The 15323-nt window shown below is 45.8% G+C and overlaps 1 protein-coding gene across 4 annotated transcripts in view; it reads right to left on the bottom strand.

The window, feature by feature from the left end:
• Positions 1 to 15323, bottom strand: part of RHBDL3 (rhomboid like 3) — a 131471-nt gene that overhangs the window by 44527 nt on the left and 71621 nt on the right. The window contains exon 1 of one of the 4 annotated variants that reach the window (XM_065563617.1): positions 7529 to 7643. The exons of the other annotated variants lie outside the window; for them this stretch is intronic. The gene's annotated coding sequence lies outside the window, so the exon portion shown is untranslated. Of the gene's footprint in view, positions 1 to 7528; positions 7644 to 15323 lie in introns of those variants that run through there. 4 annotated transcript variants of the gene reach the window in all.

Raw genomic sequence — 15323 nt, 5'->3', positions numbered from 1 at the left:
AGGAGGCTAACTGGGCCATTTCAAACGGCCACAGCAATGGGACCGTATCCATTTAGCATCTTTTACATCAGTTGGTGAGCTAATTCTCCATTATCTTGATAAAAACCCTAGAATATCCTTAAATTGCTGAGGATTTTCTGAGTCTATTTTCCTGTCAACTAGACTTAGATGCAAATACTGCAAGGTGTAGGGCTAACTCCTGCTCCCCTCAGTCACACAAGCAAGCTCCTTCACTACTACTTGTGTGAGTAAAGTGAGCAGCGTTTGCTCTTGAATCATTTACTCTATGAAAAGTCTGTGCTGACTTGTTCTCTTATCATTCTACATTCTGTCTTAATACCAAGGGCTGTGCTCAGAAAAGGAGTCCTGGGTCTATGGACTCCAGTTGCCAATAAATTATGCTGAGACGCCTCAGAATTTTATTTATTTGGATTTATAGAATGATAAGGTGATATCTGTCCAAGTGCTCTGGGCATCCTGCCATTACCCACTTATAGTTAAATCAGACAGAGGGCTATGGGATCAAAGTAGATAGGGCAAGGAATCAGTCTCCTTGCAAGGGCCAAACACAGTCCTTTGAAAGAGAATGTATCTGATAGTCAGCATACAGGGTCTTAATCAATAAAAACAATTGCAAATGAAGAGTCTTGCATTGCTCCAGTGCATTCTACTGGGTTTCCAAGAACTGGAGGCTTTGCTGGCTTCTCACACAGATGTTGGAAGGGATTTGGTAAGGTAAGAAGATGGTTTGTGGTGTGCCACCTCTCCAATGGCTGATTACAGCTCAGGATACAGACCAAGGGTCCAAATTCACCCCAGCTGTCACACCACTGAAATCAGCGGCTTTACACCAGGAATGAGTCTGGCCCAGAATCTCAGTTAATGAATATGGAGAAAATGTTTACAGCACCACCTCCGCCATAAGATGCACATCACAGAGCCCAGGAGAGGACGTTCAGATCTCTTCTTTCTCTAAGGATATTTCTTTGACACACTCTCCAATGGATCTTCTCCCAGCTCTCCATGTATAAAACTACTACTCCAGAGAGATGAATGGAGACAATGGGGTAGCTGCCCATTTCTGGCAGGTGGGTGTCTGTTTGCAGCACTTGAGTTGCTGGTGGAGCATTCCCCAGAGCTGTCACACACAAGCAGATGGTGGCAGCTCACTACTTCTCCTGGCTGGGTGTCAGTACACAGGTGCTCCCCTTGGCTGTACGGCTGTCTAGGGCAGGGTGAGCTGACCACTTTGACTGGAACTAGGGAATGGCAGCATATCCCTTCCCAGGTGCCTGATGCAGTGTCACCGTTCTAGGAACCTGCCTTTGTGCAACTTGTTTGCCTGCTCTTGGTGTGGACTTGTTCCAGCCCAATGCACATTCCCCACAGCCTTGCATCTTGTGTCACCATTTACCCCAGTGGAGTGGGTGTACAATGCTACCAAATCACAACAGTAGCACTTTACATCCATTCAGCACAGGCAGCAAATGACCACACAAGATGCAGGGCAGTGCAGAGTCAGGCCCCTTGCCTCTTCGTAGTCCCCACATCCATTGCTCATCATCTAGTAGTCTTTTCCTACAATCTCACTGCTACTAGCAGGAAAGCCTTCTCTCCTCTGCTGCTACTGCCACAGATATCTCCCTGTCTCTCTATCAAATCTCAGTTGTAAACAGTTCTGTTCTCCGTTACCTATCGTCGCTTTCCTCTGCTGTTGCTGGCTGCGCTAGAAAGGATTATTTAACAGCATTTCAAGGATGCAGATTGTGATGAAAGACACTGGGCTGCAATTTTCAATGGAGGAGGGAGACAGAGAAGGAAAAGCTTGGGGAGCAGGGCTTGGGGAGGATGCAAAATGGCAAGATTCCTACTGCCGGGCATTTGATTTCTGCTGGAGGGGGCTGGTTGTGTGTACTGAGCCCTTGTTCGGATCAGGCCCCGAGACAAAGAGCCTTCATGCTGGACCCTGATTATAGTCATGGCCCAGTCAAGTGCAAAACCTCCAGTGCACAATAGAGCTCCCAATATCCAGGGCCATGGAGTGGGGATACAGCAGAAGTCTCAGGACATGATCCAAACTCCATTGAAGTAAATGGGAAGACTTGGGATCAGACATTAATTTCATGAACTTGTTCAGTCCCCTGAGAAGGCTGGGACCCAGGGCAGTAAAGACAGACAGACAAACAGCAGATTAAGAAACTATTTTTGCTTGGACTGAGGCTGGATGAAAAACCTGTTTTTTTCTTTGGAAGAATCCAATCTTCCCAAACAGAGCTTCCCATATGGTCACAATTTACTTACTTGATTTTGGAGGTTATATAATATTGGTATTTATGAGCCAAGCATTTAATCACCAGCTGAAAGAACACTGAGTCCATTGTTGGCTCACACATTATTGCGGATCCAAAAACACAGGGCAGGCCACCCCATCCTCCCTTCGTGCAACTGATCTGCAGCTTCTATAATGAGCATGATATTAAGGCTGCAGGCAAATGGGTATATAAAGCATTATATGAAAAAGGAACAAAAGCCACACACGCATTTTGGGCTCAGTCTCTTCTAAATGGCTCTCTATTATTCAGGATGCAAGTGAGAAAGAAACCTCCTTTGTCAAACGGCCAAGTGGGCACAGGCCTGTAATGATGGCAGAGCTCTGAATCTGTAGGCACACAGCTCGCCTCTGATGGCAAGTGGGTTCCTTCTGGTATAAACATCCCAGACAAAACAGAGTCCAGAGTTTAGCTCTGAATGTCTCCCCACTTTCAGAGTGCTCAACATCTGGGATGTTGGGTTGAGTCCGTTCTAGAGAAGGGACTAACTATGCCCATTTGGATCTGAACTGTTTCTAAGATCAAGGGTGTCCAAACCCTCAAGCCATTGTAAGAAGGGGCCAATGCGCCATTCCAATCTAGAACCAACTTTCCCCATGACTTCAGATCGAGAGCTTTGGGTCAAACTGATCTTGAAAATCTAGAAGCATCAAAATATTAGATTACAGGCAGCTTTTCACAAGCTCCACAATGGCAACGGGAGCTTCTGTGTACAGAGCATTTTGAAAAAAATCAGACCCACTTCATTAGGTGCCTAAATGGGAGCTGCTGGAGTCTTTTGGCCCATAATGTTCTCGTCCCTACAGACACCTGCCCATTGGCTCCCATCTCTGCTGAAATCTATTAGAAAAATCCCTTTAACTAGGGATCAATGAACTACTTCACCTCAAATAGGACATTCCCTCCCACTCTGAACCTTTATCTGAAACTCAAACTGAATCTTAGAGGTTCAGGAGACCCACGTCTCACCAGCAGTGGCTCTGCTCTTAGGGGACCATCCCAGAGAAAAGGGAGAAAGAACTCTCTGACATATACATTTAATATCACAACTATGGTGCATTCCCTTTCACAGCTAGTAATTGACTAATGCAGCTCTTCCAAAGAAAGGATCTCTGCAGGGGCAGCTGCCCCAGTCCCCTGACTTATGAGGGCCACACTCCCTTAGAGTATTCCCAAAATACCACAAAGAGGCTGCTTTCAGCCCAATTTTCTGCCCCTAAGAGGCTTGGAAAAGCGTCAACTTTTGCCCACGGAGCCTAAACTTTAAGGTTTGCCCCTAGCTACTTTTAACACATCCAATACACTGTGACAGGCAATTTGCTCAGCCTCCCCGCCCCATATGATTCTCCCAGAGACAAAGCACTAATATGAGAGGTTAACGGAGGCCTTTTAAAAGCCTCCATCAGATTCAGTTTTACAATCCACTTTACTTATAAATGCTGCATTTCTAATGAATTTTGCTTTCAAGATTCACACTTATTTCCTTCCCTCATCCCACACTCCCACAAAGCTCTACAGTGGATATGCGTAGGCTCTGTCCAAAGCACACAGCTCAACATCAATTTCATTTCCCGCATATGCTTCACATCCTCCTCCTTTTCATATTAACATAGGAGCACCTTCCTGGAGAGCCTCCACTGTCACAGAGGAAAAACCAGTCGTCTTCAAGGTCTTTTCTCTAACCTGGCAGTGGATTTTTAACTTGAGGAAGCATAGAAATTACAGATGGAGAAGATCTAATCAATGATCCAGTCCCGCTCCCAGCCAGCGCAGGATTGTTCCCTGTTCAGTACTTTGTCTGCACTAATTTTAAATGTCCCAAGCTCTAGAACATCTACCCTTCCCTTGAGAGAGACCTACCCAGCTGGTAGGTCTCACTCTCAATGCTTCTCCTAATGTTTCCCTTTTCAGCACATAATTCCACCCCTTCTAGTGAATTCCCTTTGAACTGCACCCAAACAATTCCTCTCCTACCTTGGAATTTATACACTTCAAATATTATTTCTAATTTAAAGGATTTTTTCAGGAAACGATTACTAGTTATTATTATTTTGGGGAAGTTCTATGGCTCATGTTCCTTGGGAGAACAGCCTATATGATCACAGTGGTCCCTTCTGGCCTTGGATCAATGAATATTTCAGACCATCATGTCCCCCCAACTTAGGAGAGTCAGTTTCAGACGGTAAATCGTGTTGCTCATGGGGCAATGACAAGAGGTGAAGCATCTCAACACTGCTGAATGGAGGGATACAAGTAACTGCATTCCCAGTAAATTCTAGCAGTCACAGCTTAGCCCCTTCTGGCTTTCACAGCCTTCAGCGCCAATTACATTACAGCAATGCTTAGCCTGGCTACAGGCATATAGCAAGAGAAAACACATTCTATACAACTCTTCGGCCCGCACCCACAAACACTTACACATGTTTGTAACTTTACTACCATAAGTACTCCCATTGGTTTCAAAGTTAATCAAGTGTACAATGTTTGCAGCATGGGAGCCTAATGTCTCTATTCAACTCTCTCTCTCCCTCCAAAACACCAAGACCAACTGACACACCAGAAACTTGCGACCTTTCATTTTTGGTTTAGCTGCTGGGAAGGAGGCGTGGAGACATCTGAGCTGAAAAGAGCCCAGATTTAATTTTCTGAAGTGACTGAATGTTTTTAAAATGTATTTATACCATTTCATAATATTATATTTATATATAAATTAAAATGGCCATTTAACTTGACATCTCGTGTATCAAGTTTCAGCCATAAGTGATTTGAAACAGCTGAGAAATCATGGCTTAGGATGGAAATTCCTATGCCAAGTTCCACTCTAATAAGCGTAATGATTAGTTGCTAGACTATTTCACTGGAGAGAACATTCTCTCGTCTGCTGCTGCATATACAGTGTATCAGATGGGCTCAAAATGACACACAAGCTGAGCGTGCTCAGACAGCACCTCTTGTATCCCAGTTATTAGATTTCAAAATCCTGGCATGGCCCCATGACAGCTCATATAATGGGATGCATGCAGCACTTTGTATGTCAGCAATGACATGCGACAAGATTCTACTGAGATGGGACCAATGGGAAAGCAATCCACACAAAATTGTTACAATTTACTTGTTTAAGGATGGTCATGTGGATGGGGCCCTGTGATGGGTCAGCATGTGGTGCATCTTCATTGAACTCCTCTTCTTGAGAGGAAGAACTTGGCATACAAGTACTGTAAGGGATTCACATGAATGAACCAGGGTTTTCAAGTGCCACAGAGAGAAGCTATGTTTTCTCAGCTTTTCCCCCTCAAGATATCATATTATTCTTGACCAAGGCATCTTGTCCTGTTTGTGCATACAAGAGCTTGTCACGAATTACCACTATTGACTACAAACATGTTCCTCACTTTATACCTCCCTCCTCTCCTGCCCCAACCATCAACCTTAAGCTCCGTCTATGCTAGGGAAATGTGCACCAGATTAACTGCACCAACACAGATTAACTTTTACACAAACACAACCCCCCTAATGAAAACACACTATATTAATGCAATGTGAGGTTTGCATCAGTGAGGCCGGCTCTAGTAAGTTCAAGCCCCTTTTACAGTGGTGCAGTGTGTCTACATTGGTTTGTGTTGTCGTAGCTATATTGGCGTAACCTAACCACGTTGGTGCAAATTTCCTTAATGTAGACAGGCCCTAACATACGAATCATGCACTAAGCATTATGTTGTATGTATTGGACATACATAATATACACACCAATGGGGCTCACTGCCACTGAAAATCTTCCCCATATACAGAATTTTATTAACTCCCATTATGTGAGTTTCGATAGGGGTTGGGTGCCTACTTGTCACTGGTGTCTTTAAAAATTCCCCCCAGTAGGTGCTACAGTAAACAGTATAATAGCACTCTCTCCCCGCAAGTATCTCCCAGTGCTGTAGGTTCACCATCACGTGACTGATGCCTTCCCACCCCATCCAAATAGGAGGACAGTATTTGAGACTCACTGATCAATGTTTGTTGCACTGTCCCCTGTGCTGTGCAGGACTCACTTCCTCCAGCTTAGGCAGAACGAGGAACACACACTGATCAGTGGGTTATATACATCCTCCAGACAGAGGAAGATTATCCCAAGCTTTTAAGGCCAACAATTTGGATCCTGGACAGGCCCCCACTTACGTGGCAGACACCATCTCGACCAACACCAGGGACTGAACCAGGGACCTCCAGAGCTAACTGCATGAGTCTTTACAGCTTGACCTCAAGAGTCAGGCTGTCAAGCTGAAAGTTGTAACAGGCCCATGTTCTCTGTGGCTTAGGCACAGAGGGGGGCATGTGACACACACACTGACCAGCAGGGTATCTGCCCTGCTTTACAGATTGGTAAACCAAGCACAGAACAATTAAATGACCTGCCCAAGGCTGCACAGGAAGTGAGAGGCTGAACAAAGTTTGCCACACTGCATCAGATGTGCAGAGCAAGGTGCAGGAAATCCTGCAGCCGGAAATTGCGGGATCACCTGTCCCTTGAGGAAGTCTTCTCTTACCCTCTAAGAGCTAGAGATTGGCTTAAAATGAAACATGAGGTTTTATACCCCTTCCAAAACTATTTCTCCTCTTTCCCTTCCACCCCCAGTATTTACTACTATAGCTCTGAATGTGAGCCAGGAATAGAACCCGGGAGTCCTGTATTCCCAGCCAGCAAGACAGCCAAAGAGAAATGGAGTGATTTAAGTGCTTTTGCATGGTGGAGCTGAAGGTCATGTGACAAAGTTCCTCCTCTGCCTTGGTGGGTCTTGCGCTTATTGGCGGATTTGCTCGCCTCAGAGAGTCACAGCAGCCCTCAGTTTGGCCACGTTTGCTAGTGGCTCAAACCTGCCATTCACCAGCTAAGCTCATCACTGCTCAGCATGGGGAAATGGAAGGAGACCAATCTCCGCAGTCTCTGTTGATCCACCTAGTGGGTCGTGGGACAGGCCAGAGACCTTCCCCTCTGGTGGGACCCACAATCCATGACAACTCCTCCTGTATCCAATAGGGAGTTGGGAGGGATGGGGGGAACCCAGGCCCACCATCTACTCCGGGTTCCAGCCCAGGGCCCTGTGGATCACAGCTGTCTACAGTGTTTCTTGTAACAGCTGTGTGACTGCTACAACTCCCGGGGCTACTTCCCCATGGCCTCCTCCCAACACCTTCTTTATTCTCACCACAGGATCTTCTTCCTGATGCCAGATAGCGTTTGTACACCTCAGTCCTCCAGCAGCACACCCTCTCACCCTCAGTCCTTGCACGCCCCTCACTGACTGAAGTGAGGGCCTTTTTAAACCAGGTGCCCTGATTAGCCTGCCTGTCTTAACTGATTCTAACAGCTTCTTAATTGGCTCCAGGTGTCCTAATTAGCCTGCCTGCCTTAATTGGTTCCAGCAAGTTCCTGATTGTTCTGGAACCGCCCGTTACCTTACCCAGGGAAAAGGGACCTGCTTAATCTAATATATCTGCCTTCGATCATTCTCCTGTAGCCATCTGGCCCGACCCTGTCGCAGTCATCCATGAAGTTAATAACTAACCTGGGTTGAGGGATGGTGCAGGAGGCTGCCCTTCTCCAGAAGGTATCACTCACAGGGCACAAAGGAGAGAAGAGACGGGGTTAAAAAACCTGTGTGGTTTCTACACTGAATATTTGCAGGTTAGAAAGAACGAGAAGATCCGCCCAATGGAAATTACACCTGACTGGGGGGAACTGTGAAGATACAGATTCCAGTTTTTACAGCAAAGGTCTTTTATATGTAAAATGGTTACTGGAAAGGGAATGGTGTTTTAGTGTCTAGGGTAAGACTTCATCGGAGATGTGACTCATTTGGGCAACCTTGGGGTTTACTTGGCAGTGCCCCTATAATCACAGATTTGGGGTTTATTGCGCTGTCGAATTACACCCAGTGAGTGCAGCGCAACGTTTATATAATCCTTCTATACCGACTATCAACCTATTTAAATAGAAGCACAGACCCTAGGAAGCCAGATAGTAGGAAACTGGAGATATGATTTATAGCCTTTTTATGACTGCGCTACAAAATATTCCCAAGTACCATTTAAAAAAAAAAAGAAGAGAGTTTAAATCATTCCCCACTCCCCATTAACTTGCAGATGGGATACGGTATGCAACTCCTTAAAAGCTCATCCCATCAAAGATAATAAAATCATCATGGTGATAGTTGATCCACCAAAAAAGTCAATAGATTAAATCTAATGTTTTCTCCTTTTTTTATTAGCAGCTTTTCACTGCTACAGAGCCACTCCCCCGCTGGTGACTCTCAAGCCAAGTCTGACTAAGTATAATAACCAAGTGTCACACACACTGTGGACACTGCACCACTGAACAATGATCTTGTGTGAAGCAGATCAAGATACTGTACGGCAGGCCCACCGACAGCAATTCTGGGTCCCAGGGCAGAACAGTTAATGGGTCCCCATGCACGCGCAAGCTGCACCCACGCAGACATGGTCCGCCTGACATTTGGGCTGTGCTGGCTGGTGTCCAGCGAGCTGCCAGCTGCACTGCTGGGCGCGCTCTTCCAGCACGGCCAGGGCTTCCATATGCCCGCCCGGTAGGGGTGCCAACTGTCTAATCGCGCAAACCCAAAGACACTTGCCCCGCCCCTTCCCTGAGGCCACACCCTTGTCCTGCCTCTTCCTGAGGCCACGCCCCTGCTCACTCCATCCCCCCTCCCTCTATCGCTCGCTCTCCTCCACCCTCACTCACTTTCACCAGGCTGGGGCACGGGGTTGGAGTGTAGGAGGGGGTGTGGGCTGCAGGCTCTGCGAGGGAGTTTGGGTGTGTGAGGGGGTGAGGGGTGCAGGCTCTGGGAGGGAATTTGGGTGTGGAAGGGGGTGTGGGCTCTGGGAGGGAGTTTGGGTACGAGGTGCAGGCTCTAGGCTGGGGCAGGGGGTTGGGGGGCAGGAGGGGGCCAGGGGGTCGGTGCTTACCTTGGGTGGCTCCCGAAAGCGACTGGCACACCCCTCTGGCAGCAACTCCTAAGTGGGGGACTCAGGGGGTCTCCGCGCACTGCTGCCTGCAGGCACCGCCCCGGCAGCTCCCATTGGCCGCAGTTCCCGGCCAATGGGAGCTGCATAGTTGGCGCTGGGGCAGCGGCGCGTGGAGACCCCCTGCCCCCCCGGGCCATTCCGGTTGCTTCTGGCCGCTTCCAGGAGTGGTGCGGAGTGAGGGCGGGCAGGAAGCCTGCCTTAGCTCTGCTGGTGGTGGCAATCAGGGGCCCCTGGGCCCTTTTAAATCACCTGGGCCCCTGGGCAATTGCTCTCCCCCTCCCATGGGCAGGCCTTCTGTAAGGTAAAAAAGAAAGCTGGAAGCACAGAAAAAAAACAAAAAACACAGAGAGCTGTATTCTACAGCCAAAAGCAGAACTCCTATAAAATGCCTCACCTCATCCCTTACAGACTCCTCACTTTAATGTTGTTCACGACTGAACCCTGCCTGCCCCAAACAATTGCTGCAATGCCCAAGAAAATCCCTCATATGAAGCTACTGTGCACAGGCATATGCCGGAGATTCTGGGTGACATTCTGGCTCCATTGAGGTCAATGGCAAAACGCCAATTAACAGCAACAGAACCAGGATTTCACTCCATGAGAAAAGATGCACTGAAGGTGGGATCAGGAGTCAGAAGCACAATAACACCCGTGGGAACCAAAGCAAGTCAAGTTACACCTCTGAACTGGTCCAGAGGTGTGTGGGTGGGTTCAGAGCCGAAGTTTGGTCCATTTCCAATTTGAACATTCCCAGGAAGTTGGCCTGGTGTTGATCAAAAAGATCAAGAGGTGGCTTGATTACAGAGTACAAATACCACAACAGGGAGAAAATATTGGATTACCAAAGGCCTCTTTAATCTAGTGGAGAAAGGCATAACAAGAAAACAAAGGCTGCAAGTTAAAGCCAGATAAACTCATATTAGAAATAAGGCACAAATTTTTAAGAGGGGGGAGTTATTAGCAATGGGAACAAATTACCAAGAGAAGTGGTGGATTCTCCATCGCCTGTCTGGAAGACATGCTTTAGTCAAACCAAAGATATTGGGCTCCATATGGGAGTAACTAGACTAAATTCTGTGGCTTGTTTTAGGCAGGACTTCAGACTAGATGATGTAATAGTCCCTTCTGGACTTAACATCTATGAAAGCACCCACACTGTTCACCAGAGCTAGGCAGGACAGAGCCCTGTTCTTAGCAATGTGCTACCACCAGGGTAATGGGGGGGAGTTTGCCATGTGATTTGGAAAGCATCTTAGGAAAAATGTAAGTACATACATACAAAGCTTCTAAAGCAGGTCAGACGGAAGTCACTGGGGAGACTGTGCAGTTAGTAGTTAGAGCGTGGCTTGAGGTGGGAGCTGGGAGCATGCCACATCTTACAGGAGGTTCTCAGCACAGCTTGGATCCTGGGTCATGTGTGCCTACTGGCTCTGCAACGCTCCCCCGCGTGAGCCATGTCCCACCCCTTTAAAACTAACAACATGTGGAAAGTTCAACTTGGAAAAATCCTTTCAGAAACCAAAACAATGTGAACTTTTCATTTGCAACACAGCTGATAGCGGGGGTGTGCAGCTATCACCAAGATCTCTGGAAGGGGAAAACAGAAGAGCTCAGAGAGGCTGCTTTTATGGTTCCTTTCAGTGGCGTAAGTTGCCAACAAAAGGTTTTGTACACAGAACAATTGTCAACAACGCGTGACCCTGAAAAAATGCAGAGGGAAAAGGTTACGAAGTTCCAAGACGACAATGTATTTGAAGGGCTATAAAACAACGTGCTGCACAGAGCCTTTTACAACCCAAAAGGAAAACACGACAGAATTTCATAAAGGCAGCCATCTATCTATAGAACTCTGGAACCAATCGATAGAATTCTGTAACCAGGATATAACTCTCCATTAAATTCTAGAGACTGCTTTAAAAATCCAGTAAAGGACACAATTCTCTATTCAATTTGATATGTTTTTAGAGTAATTTCAATAGAACTCTATTTTTTTATTTTCAGTTTAACTCTATTGGTTTCATCCTTACTAAGTTTTACAGGAGTTTTCCAAAAGGGAAAGATCCCAACAAAACCTCATTAAATTCCCCAGTCCACCAAAAAGTCCTATAGAATTTAAGAGTGATTATGGCCCCAGTCGAGGAAACACTTAAGCATATGCTTATTTTTAAATACATGCTTATATATCATTGAGTTCCAGTCAAATAGCTGCTTAAGTGCTTTGTTAAATCAAGGCCTGAACCAACAAAGCCTATGAAACTTAAAAAAAAAATAGTATTAAGTATTTCATGAGATCTTTTCTATGGGTTTTATGAGCAAACATATAAAATTCTATAGCCAGGCTACTGATGTCTATTACATTCTATATGGTGATTCATAAAACCTACAGAATAGTGATTTTCTATTAAATTTCGTAGGATCTTTTCCATAAGATTGCCCAGAGCAGCACATTTTAAAAAGCATACTAACTGTTAAATTTCAGGAACCAAATTTTGGCCCTCCATTTTTGCCTGCAGAACGGGTGCAGTGAAATGCTACCAAGGCAGAAATATTTTGCTCTGCTATCCAGCCAGCCATGGGCCTTGGTTCAGATGCCCACACAGCTCACTTAGGCCAGGACCCTTAAGTCTTGTGGCTCAGTGCTGGAAGATGCTACAGGGAGCTGGCAGAATGTCAACTCATTTGATTTTGGAGGAACTAGGGGGGTTCTCCTTCTGGCTGGGGCTTTTCACACGTACAGACATAGCTGGATACCAGAATTGGGCCCCAGGTCTTACACTAATGTTATTTTTACAGCACCCAAAGCCTGCTAGAGCAACTAGACTGTGTGACCTCAGGGGAGTCACTTCACCTGTCTTTCCCCTTCCACATTTTGTCTGTCTTGTCTAAACTGGAAGCTCTTCAGGAAAATGACGGTTTCTCTTATTATGCATGGAGAGCACCTAGCCCATTAGGACCCTGATCTCTGTATATATTACTCATAGCAAATTCTGATACAGCGCCCCCCTCACCCCTCCATTGAAGAGGGAACTATCCCAAACTAGCCTTTCCTTCTCCCTCTCTGATGACCACCAGGCATACGTCACTGTCACGCATGAGCAGAGGCCACAGATGCTACCCAGCCTTTTCAGCTTGGTTTATTTATTTGCTTTCACAGAGAACAAGTTGGTGTTGGAGGCCGCCAGTGCATGGCCTGGGTAGTTCAGAGGAGAAAGGGTGGGGAGCAGGAAGGCTGCTGGGCTGTTTCCCCGGAGGAGGAACCATGCTGGTGCCAGGAGTGCTGGGACAATTTATATAGTAGGCGTGCTGAGAGCCATTGAACCAAACTGTAAACCCTGTAAATGATGGAAACCATGTCAAGCCAGCACCCCCAGTGTAGCAGCACCCCCAGTTCCAGCACCCATGGCTGGCACCTGTGAATCTCGGATTAGGGTGATTTGATTATTATTGTACAGCTGACACAAGGTTAAAAAAATGCCTTTTGCTAGGATTTGCCTCCTCTGAGAAGCCATTGAAATCTAGACACTGACTGGGGACACTGATCCCAGACCCGGGTAACAAAGGATCTGGTTTAAATTAGCGGATACATTTTGCTCGAAGCAAAGATGCTGCATCAGCTTAAAGTTACTACAAAGCTACAGCTAGCTATTTATTTTGGAACCCACTGTATTGCGTTTCGTAAATCACACTGAGGGCTGTTTCCAGGAGCTTGCCTGACATTCCCAGGGTGTTGAAATAGCCAGTCCCTTCCAGAGACAGCTGTTGCCCCCGACCCTCCTTGCTCCACACAGCTTCTCTCCACAATCTTCATCAAAGAGCTGGGACAACACAATGAAACAATATCTGGTATTTCTGCCACATCTTCCACTGGAGGATCTCAGCCAGTAGTTACTAATATTAAGCAAGCCACAGAAGAGGTAGGTAGCTATCATCGCCCTTTTACATACAGGAAATCAGGCCCAGAGAGGTGAAGGAACATGCCCATTTCTCACAGTAATATCCGTGGCACAGCAGGGACTAGAACCTAAGTCCACCGGACTTTTAAACCTGCACTTTATCTACTGCAATACACAGAGACACAGATGGAAAAGGCCAGGTCTACCGCAGACACTTGCTGGTATAGCCATGTTGATTAGGGGTGTGATTTTGTGCTTTTCCCAGTACAGCTTATTTTGTTCGGGGAACTGGTGTAAGCTATACCCACAAAGCTTTTCTAGCGCACACTAGGCCTTAGGCTGAAATTACCTTCCTTAGATAAAGCAACAGAGGGTCCTGTGGCACCTTTAAAACTAACAGAAGCGTTGGGAGCATAAGCTTTCGTGGGTAAGAACCTCACTTCTTCAGATGCATCTGAAGAAGTGAGGTTCTTACCCACGAAAGCTTATGCTCCCAACACTTCTGTTAGTCTCAAAGGTGCCACAGGACCCTCTGTTGCTTTTTACAGATTCAGACTAACACGGCTACCCCTCTGATACTTCCTTAGATAGTCATGGCTCCATGCTATGCAAGTGATTTTCATAAGAGAAAACTGTAAGCGCAAGGCATGATGCCAGGTTATAACTCTCTTGTATTACAAGGTACCAAAGCAGCTTGGAAGTTGCTTTGTATCACTCTTCTGCGATGATATAAAGTAGAGGCCAGGCTGCTGGCTGTATTGTTCCAGCTGCTCCCTCCCTGGCTCTGCTGCCATATCTGAGGAGGAACCTGGTGCGGCTCGCAAGTCGCCTGGTTTGTCTGATGTAACAAATCTGTCCCATGTTTCCAGAGAGAAAAGAAAGAATGCTTGGCCGGGAAGCAGAGACTCCATCTCTACGGGGATCCGTAGCCCTGCTGCTCAGCATTGTTGGAATCGCAGGACACGGTGTGAAAAAGTTGACCTGCGAGGTCCCCGGCTGCCAAAGGCAAGTTGTGTTCAACTCAGTAAATAATGTCTCGGCTGTAATTACTTTCTGGATCATCTCATCTCTGAAGGTAGCAAAGTTAGTTAAACAGCTTTGGGCTTTATCTCCTCCTGCAGCTGTTGCTGTTTGTTTACAACCAGCACTTTCATTGTGTACTTTCTGTGTCTCCTCTATGCCAGAGAAAACCAACCGGATAACAGCAATATACAAAATACATATTCGTTTTCCCAGCAAGCAGCTTTTCTTCCCAGTGTCTGAGACAGGAAAAAGCCACTTGTGATTGCTTTTTGCTGTCCTTTGTGGCTTCTTGAAAACATGTTCTTTTATAAATAAAATATGTATATGATGCAGTATTATGTTTTATACATACTCAATGTGATTCTCATACATATAGATGAGAAATCATTCAAAATGATTCATTTACCTGATGAATTTCACTCTGTTTGTGAACTGCATCAGCAGACCTCAATGTTCTAGAATTTATTCATTATTCTGAATTGTTTGCTGAATAATTTCTAGGGATAATTTTGGGGTCTGTAGATTATTCCGAAGCAGACTGTTGCAAGTTTTCACTATTCAAAATTCAAGCAGGGCATGTGGGTAATATTTATGGTCCCTTATTGGATGAATAACTCTACATTTTCAGCGTGATACTGAATTCTAAATGTGGCTTTTTGTGAATATCCTCTAAGCTTTGCTTAGAGATCACTATTTCCACAAACATTCCAGAACCAAAAAGCTTGTTTGTTAGAATATTTCCAGAAAATGAATACAGAAAGGACAAAAAGAGTTTAAACAATATGTTTAAAGAATATGAATGAATGTTAGTAGAATTTGCCCACCTGTCATATTACACAGACACCCATGCTTTTCAATTATGTATTTGATTTTTTTAAAAAGATGTATATAATGCCACCATCCTAGTTTCTCTGGGCACATATATCATATGTAATGGTGCCCTGTCTGGATTGCACCGACATGTAGCTCCACAGTACAGGCCTCTACCTCTTAAACTAACATGGAAGCTGGAAGCAATTGCAGGTGGATATCTTTTATGTGG

The sequence above is a fragment of the Chrysemys picta genome, chromosome 12 (assembly GCF_011386835.1).
Source record: "Chrysemys picta bellii isolate R12L10 chromosome 12, ASM1138683v2, whole genome shotgun sequence".
Lineage (NCBI taxonomy): Eukaryota > Metazoa > Chordata > Testudines > Emydidae > Chrysemys > Chrysemys picta.
Note: the sequence above shows the minus strand (reverse complement) of the source record. Positions and strands in the feature narration are given on the sequence as shown.